The sequence below is a fragment of the Mustela nigripes genome, chromosome 1 (assembly GCF_022355385.1).
Source record: "Mustela nigripes isolate SB6536 chromosome 1, MUSNIG.SB6536, whole genome shotgun sequence".
Classification (NCBI taxonomy): domain Eukaryota; kingdom Metazoa; phylum Chordata; class Mammalia; order Carnivora; family Mustelidae; genus Mustela; species Mustela nigripes.
In genome coordinates this window covers 55,913,869-55,922,466 of record NC_081557.1, presented here as the reverse complement: position 1 = coordinate 55,922,466, position 8,598 = coordinate 55,913,869, and positions in this window count along the sequence as shown.

The following is an 8,598-nucleotide window of genomic DNA, read 5'->3' as shown; positions in this document are numbered from 1 at the left end:
TCCAGTAATTTTTAAAGACCATTATCAGTAAACAATAGTGATCCTTTATTCTTTCAGAGCAATGTGAAGCGTAATTAGAATTAATGTAGGTAGTGAATTAATTACTTCTAAAATGAAAACATCACCTGTAAGCATGCCATGGTAAGATTATTTAAAATGATCTCAAAGTATTCATGGGCTTGTACACTCATTTATTCCTTTTGTAATATGAGTAGACATGCTAGATTTCAACAGTTGATAGGAAATATTTAAGTGCATGTTGTTTTTATATCAATAGTAACCCTGCAAATAAATATTAAGATTTCACTCATTTTGCAGTTGAATAACAAGAAGGAGATTCTGATATATTCTGATTACAGAAAATGCCAGAATTCTCAGGAAATGTAGGAGGTAAGCCTTGACCCAGACCTTTTGATTTTGAAATCCAGACATTGTCTGCCCCATAGGTTTTTAGAGTGTTTTATCCACACTGATATCTCAGGAAGTAGATTTTCTTAACATAAAACCCTAGAAAATCCATTGTAATTTGTCTTTGGATGACAAGTCTTTAAGATATAATTAAATTGTGCTGTTTGTTTTCAACAACTGAAATAGTGGAATTGAAGATGGGTAAAGCTTTTATTAAATGTCTCTTGTTAATGCATAATAAGATAAAACTAGTAGAAATATACAATGTGATTCAAACATTATTTTTTCCATAATTTTATCTTACAAATACCGTGTATCTAAATTCTTGTCCTTTTGAGGCTCCCTTGTCTTCCAGTCCTGCTAGCTGTGTTCCCCAGATACAAGGTCAGCTAACTCTCCCTTTATGTTTAGCACTATTTCTCTGTCTTGAACCATTCTAGTCTTTAGTGGGAAAATTAAAATAGCCCTAGTAAAGTAATCCTGATAATGTAGCATCAAGGCATCCTTCTAGAGGAGAAATGTCATACGTTGTAGAACCCAATAAGCAAGTTTAAATACCACCTTGCCGCTAGAAACTGTGCATCCTTGGACAAATTATTTTTATCTCATTAACTCTAATTTCCTCTGCTATAACTAAGACATATAAAGTTAAGAGGATATCACACTTAAATAACACAATAATGTTAGTTGCCTTCTCTTTGTCTTTGGACCATAATTTTTAACAGAATTACTCTTCAGTAACCCCATGTATGGGATGGGATCTAAAGAAGCCTCAGTAGCATTCCATGGCAGAACTCTCTAGGATCTCTACATGAAGGCTGTGCCCCACTGCCTCCCTTACATTTCAGGTGTGTTCTGCCCAAAACTCTGCCAACTGGCTTCTTCTGTGTCCTTAGACCATAGACAGGGCCGGAGGAGGCAGGTCAGACATGAGAAGCTTCTTCCTTTGAAGGAAAGCCCATGTTGTGGAGCACTATGAGCAAGAGTGGTCTGAGATGAGGTTCAACAAGTTGGCAGGAGCAAGGTTATATAGCCAGTCATGGAAAGGAATTCAGATTGTATTTTGAGAGTAATAAGAAGCCATGGTAGATTTTAAGCAAGAGACAAGATTTGATGAAATTATTCTTCTTTCTGTTATGTTCATATGATTTGGGTCAGTACATTCAAATATTTCAAGCCTCAGTTTCCACATCATGGGAGATAAATGCTGACACTCCAGCAACTTACCAGATAGTGAGAATCACAACAGAGAATATACATGGAAAGCCTTTGCAGCTTGTAAATTCATACAGGCAGTTATCATAGTGATGGTAGCTACTAGAAGTCATCTCTTGACAAAATATTATAAATCTGAAAGCAGAGTTAAAACATAGACTCCTTGATTATTTATGTTCATTTCACTGTATTTTCTATTACATGAAGTTGGAAGAAATAGATTACTGCTACTTTGGACATTCCTCCTCTCTGAAATGGAACAAGACAAGCCTACCCAGAGCATTCATGGATTGGAGCTAGCACTGGACACAGGACCCAGCAAACTTTATAACATGTAAAAATGGCCATTGTTCTGAAGCTACTGAATGAATATGTTTCCTCTTTATTGCTACCACTTGGAGATAGAACAGGGGAGAGATTTCTTCATCAACACCTGTGGCTTTCTCTCCAGTAATTTATTGTTACACCCCACAAACCTTCTGATTTCTCATATGTAAAAGGAGTACTAATAATGATAAATAATACCTATAAGCACATTTAAGTGTATTTGAGGCATTATATTAGTAACCTACTTGTGATATATTTTTTTTAAGATTTTATTTATTTATTTGACAGATGGAGATCACAAGCAGGCAGAGAGGCAGGCAGAGAGAGAAAGGGGGAAGCAGGCTCCCTGTTGAGCAGAGAGCCCTATGTGGGACTCGATCCCAGGACCCTGGGATCATGACCTGAGTCAAAGGCAGAGGCTTTAACCCACTGAGCCACCCAGGTAGCCCTCTACTTGTAACATCTTGCTTAACTTTTCCAATGCCTTCTAGTATATTAGAGGTATAAAATTGCATGTATTTTATACATGAGAGATTGGAAGGTCATGAACGAGCCCAGGTCACATAACTAAAAAGCATCAGAGCTGGATTTGAACTCAGCTCTCTTTGACTTGAAAGTCAAAGTTCTGAACATCAGACTATCACCAGCCATAATTACAGAGAAGATTAAAGGTAAGAGCATATGTCAAATATTCTTGCACTGTGGTGTGAGGTACCTAGCCTCTCTAGCTTCTTGGATGGTGTCTTTTTCCTCTTGACTTTTCCTGATTCCTATAGCCCGTTTAGCTTTCTAGCTAAATTTCTTATGTATATGATATAAACATAAGAAATTTATTAAAAGTATGTAAGAATATATATTAAAATATATATGAGAATTCTAACTTTCATGGTATCCCATTAGTGTAGTTTGAATTCACAAGAGGCATGTAGTGAAGTGGTGGTAAGCAGACTCTGGGGCCAGACTTCTGTGAATGCTGGCTCTGTGTCTTACTGTGGGATCTTTCTTATTTAAGTTCTCTGTGCCCAGGTATAATAATAAGAACATCTATCTCATAGAGTTGTTATGAGGATTCAAATTCTTAGTATAGTGATTGACACATAGCTAGTCTCAATAAATACCAACTATTAACATAGCTGTTTTTTATGTAATACAGTTGCTGTTCTAGCAGTTCCATTCTCAAGTTTGAAAGCATTAAATTATTTCTTCCAGATGCTCCCTTTATCCGTGGTTAGTTCACAAGACCATAAACTTAAAATCCCACTTGTTGAATTCTTGTCTTGTCTTCCTATAGCCTGAATTTGTTTTATCACATGATCTCTAACCATGTGATAAATAGTCATTCCATAAACATTGGATTTATATACCAGAGTCCATGACAGTTGCTGGCTTTAATTCTTGGTTGGGCCCTTTGTGAAGGGGACTGTGGTACTGAGTGACAGTTCCAGTATTACCTTCAGACTCTCTACCATAGAGCCCCCTTTGATCTCTCCCCATCTTAGGCTATCTGACAAGTTAAGTCAGGCATAGAATAAATGGAAGTTTTTATTGGTGCTGTGGATAGGCTGCTTGGTAATGTGAAAAGAAACCAGGTTTTGGTGTAAGAGTTCTGAGTACAAATGTTAGCCTGACTACTGAGGAACTGTGACCTTGGATCAGTTATTTAACTTCTTTGAGGCTTTATCTTCTAGAAGGGGGAGACTTCATAAAGTGGGACAGTTATCTCACTAACAGACATCTTGTTTACATGACACATGTAAAGTGCCCTAATCGAGTTCATGGCAAAAAGTAGGGATTCAGCCTATGCCAACTGGGAGTTACAGCAGAAAGGCAGTGACAGACGTGCTCCTAGAAGGAGAGGCTGTGGCTGCAGCAGCAGATGTAGTAGCAACTTCTCTTTGTTTTTTTCAGATGCTGCATTTAGAATGGTAATGAATTATTTTAAAATTCAAAGTCCATTCTAGAGATAAAGAAAGATGATAGTGGGCTTCCCTGTAATTAATGGCACTTTTTAGCATTTCAGTCTGATTATAAATAGAATGTAAGATGCCTTCTGTGGTGAATAACGTGTCTTTCTAGTTTTCTAGATTTATGAATTTAGCCCATATGAAATTAATTATTGTGGGTGTATTACATGGATGTGAAACATCTGGAATAATAGGATTTTATTGTTAATAGACCTCTCAGGAGCTCATGACAAACATCCTTATAATAGCAACATATGCTGCTAGTTTAATGAGAACCATCACTGACAATTAATGGTTCTTGTGCTTTCAGTAAATTACACATTTTCAAATTTTATATTCTTTATTTTCATCTTTATGGGTTCAGTTTGTGACTTGTGTGAAATTAAAGCCAGAGCTCCTCAAAGAGGAAGAAAATGTTTATTAAATGTGTACTATGTGCCAAACATTGTGTTACAGATTTTAGGTATGTGAGTGTACATGAACATGTAATTGCTTTTGAACCTCAAAGCGTTTAGGCATCCTTCTGTTTACAAACAAGAAAACAGAGGCATGGTGAGATTAATAACTTATCCATGTGGGCAGCCAAGCAAGAATTAAAGGTTGGGTTTGTCTCTTCTTTCATTCATTAGAATAAGAAAAATTAGTTTGTTGTGGAAAAGATTCTCTTTTCTATAAATCAAATTGCTGCTATCAAAAGGCTCTTCACTTTTACACATAAGAGCCTTTTAGTGATCCCTTGGTCATATGGGGCTTAAGCTGATGTGTGCAAGGAATTCATAAAGAAATCTGTGGATTTAAGGTTTTGACATACTCTGGAACTGAATTTGTGCATAATGCAAAGCCAAAAGCCATGGGTACATCCAGGAGAATATACTGTTTTTCCTTATACGCCTGGTACAAGGAAAGAGAATTTTTATTGAGCACTGACTATTTATTTACCATAGGCTGGCATTGGATAATCCAGTGCTCTGAAGAGGAAGGTTCTGCCTGGACCCCAAAGCTCATCTTGCCTTTCCCCTGTTTGCCCTTTTCAGCTAGTCTCAAAAATATTACTTATGAAAACTAAATGTTATTGATATGTTTTAGTCAAATAATATGTTTAGTCAAATATTAAATTTTAGGAGAGGGTTGCAGCAAGAGAATGTGATATAACAACAAAATCAGAAAATGCGATTAGGGAAAGGAGAATAAATGGTAGACATACCATTATATCCAGAAGGCAGAATTAGTCCCCTTCATGTCCTATTAATCTGTATTTAGTCATAATTATCTTCATGTAGATATAGAAGCAAAATTCTTATCACAGTACCATATTTTGTTATCTCCAGGGCATGCATATTTTTTTTATATTATCCTATTTGAATCTTGATTATCACTTCCTGTCCTCACAAAATGTTAAGTTCCATGTAAGCAAATACCTTTTCTGCTTGTTTCCTTCTCTATACCCGAAGGCAACAGTCACATAGTTTGCACTATACACGCATACGCATACACACACACACACACACACATTTATTTATTTTAAGATCTTATTTATTTATTTGACACAGAGAGAGAGAGAGAGTGATCAGAGGCAGGCAGAGAGAGGGGGGAAGCAAGCCCCCTGCTGAGCAGAGAGCCCGATGCAATGCGGGGCTCAATCACAGGACCCTGAGATAATGACCTGAGCCGAAGGCAGAGGCTTAACCCATTGAGCCACCCAGGTGCCCCATGATATGTATTTATTAAATGAAGGAAGGAAGGCAGGAAGACAGACAGGCAGGAAGGAATATGTTTATTTCCACACAGGCTGAGTTCAAACTTTATATTTACTCACAATACCATCATTTAAGGAGTATATTTGTGAGCCAGGGTAGGTGTATATATTATGTGCCATAAATATGCATACTCTATTGCTTCTGCCTTGACTCATCTCTGAGCCTTTGAGGATCTAGACTAGTAGAAGATATGTGATTCTTTCCTGCTAAATCCTGCCATCTGGATATAGTCTGTGAATTGTTCATGTGCAAGTTTAAGAGCAATACTGAGCACTTTTAGGAGCCCTAGCACATAGCAGTTATCAGTCTATCACCAGCTGTGGTTGTGCTTCCAGACTGGCTGCTATTAGGGTCTCAACTTCTGCGTCTAGTCCTCACAGACAAAGGATTCTGGTAATATGATCTTTATCTGCTATGAGCCTGGCACCCTCACCTTGCCCTGCCAACTCTTTCCCTGGAGCCTGGGCCCTGCTTTCTGCTTTCTAGGTATTCCCTTGGGATCTCCTGGTTTTATAGCATCATCAAATTGCATATGTCCCCAACTGCTGTCATCTGATATTTTGCATTTGACACCTTAGAAGTTGATATCTCATGTCAGACTCAAGTTTATCCTTCAACTCTTCTGAATCTCCCAAATTGAATAGCTGAGACCTTTCTAGCCAACTAGTACAGTGAGTGTCCCTCAGTTCCATACTGTACTCACTACTGATTCAGTGCTATGTAAAGGAGAAAAGATGTACATAAAGTATGTAAGTTTGTTTGTATTTGTATATATTGAAATCAATCTAACAGGAGCCATTGAATACCCAGGTGAAGAATGCAATTTGCAAGGGCAAGTGCAGGCAATTGCAGTAGATAGGGCCTACTAATCATGCAATATAAGGTACAATTCACACCTCAAGTGTTGTTTTTTTTTTCTTTTTTAATATAAGCTGGCTACAATAAACTATGGACAGATCATCATGAATGGTGGAAATTATCTCATACTGAACTTGTAGCTCAAGATATGCCTACATATTAAGACCAAAGCCACATTATAAAGGTGTTCTGAATTCTGCATTATGATATCAAGAGACTTATTAAGAGTTGGGGAGATAAGGATGCCTAATAGAAACTTTGTTAAATATTTTTTCACTATATTAACAATTTTCCAAAAAAAGAAGAGAATACGACTACTGAAATGAATAGAACCAGATTATATTCACCTTGTTATTTCCTGAGTGAATAAATCCTATAACCTAGCACCTGTATTCCTGTAACCTAGCACCATACCTGGCACACCTAGCAAGTGTTCAGTAAATGTTGGTTGAAGGAAAGAATGTCAGCAACTGACCTTTTTTCTCATGGGTCATAGATGTGGAGAAAGACCAAGGTCAGAAATAATGAGACTTCATAACCTCCTGGCCACAGTGAGAATTATGGAAGTGCTTTAGAAGTGAGTTATTTGAAGCTCAGTGGGGAAAGATTCTTCATCTTCTTAGATTTCTGCTGTCACTTTACAAAGAGAAATAAAAACTTATCTTGATGACAAGGGACATTAGGGGATAAAGATGCCAAATACAGTCCAAGTCTGGAGCTCTCAGAGGGCAGTGGGTGAAGCAGTTTGAATAACAGAGGAGTCAATCTTTAGAATCCTCCACAGAGGCTCAAAAAGATGTGCAAAGCACTTGGGATTTGATTTTACGTTTCAGGGTTTTCTGCTCTCTTCTTGTATTTGCTGTCATTGAGCAGAACAGAAAGCAACCATGGCAGAATGTTCAGTTGTATAGTTTTTGTTTTTTGTTTTTTGTTTTTCCTTTTTAAGGAAAGGAAGAAGGTCATGGAAGACTTGTGTAGAAGATGCCTTTTTTTTTTCTTCTTTCTTTTTTTTTTCCTGATAAGTATATCTGTACAACATTTTGCAGTGGGATGTAGAACTTGCTCATATTCCTTGGAGAATAATATACAAAGAATGTGAAGATTTGCTTTGGATATCTGAGGAAGTGATGAAATCAACTATCTTGTTAATGAATGAAAATTCCTTATACTTTCCTATGGCCATATAATAGGTAATCTATAAAAAAATGATTGACAAAGCCCTTACTGTTAAAGGAAATAGAAAGAAAGCAGTGTTTATCATGTGCTTACCTTCTGTCCAACAGGATGATTTAGTACTTGTAACAACCCTATGAAACAGAATTATCCTTGTTTTACAAACGGTGAAATTGAGACTGAGGAAGTTGAAGATGCTTGTGTGTTGGCTTTGTGTATCCCTTATTACCTACCATGAGTGCTGACTCTCTTAGAAGTTCCCCTATCCTTTCCTGATAAGAGATAGCCCTTCCTTCCTCTGTGCCATTGCTATACTTCGTATATGTTATTTACTTTATAGCTCTGTATTTGAATTAATTCCTTTTCAATTTCTGTTTCCCTTTACTAGAGTGTAATTGTCTAGATAATCAGGAATGAAGTTTTTATCTCTATATTCTTTGCACCGACCATGAAATGTTTAGGTTTTGAAGTAAATGCCACATAGCTGGTTAAGCATGAAGTCACAACTTAAATTTAACATTTTGATTCTGAAAGCTCATCTGTTTTTCATTGTACTATGATGCCAAAACTTGAAGATACACAGAAAGATTAATACAATTATATATTAAATACTACACTTAAGTAATATAATTATATCCAACTTAATGCTTAATATAAACATACCAGGGTTAAGGAATAGGTAGACAATTCATAGTAATGCAAATCCAGAAAATGTAAAGCCCAAGGAGAGTGTATATTTCATATTATAAGTCTAATAAGAGTATTCCTTTTGATTAACTAATTTTTTAAATTATAATTATACAACTATCACACAATAGACCCTGTGGGAGGTAGAAAGGTGAAAGCAAGTGACAGGAATCCTGTTCTTCCTAAATTGTCAGGTAACGTGGTGCAAA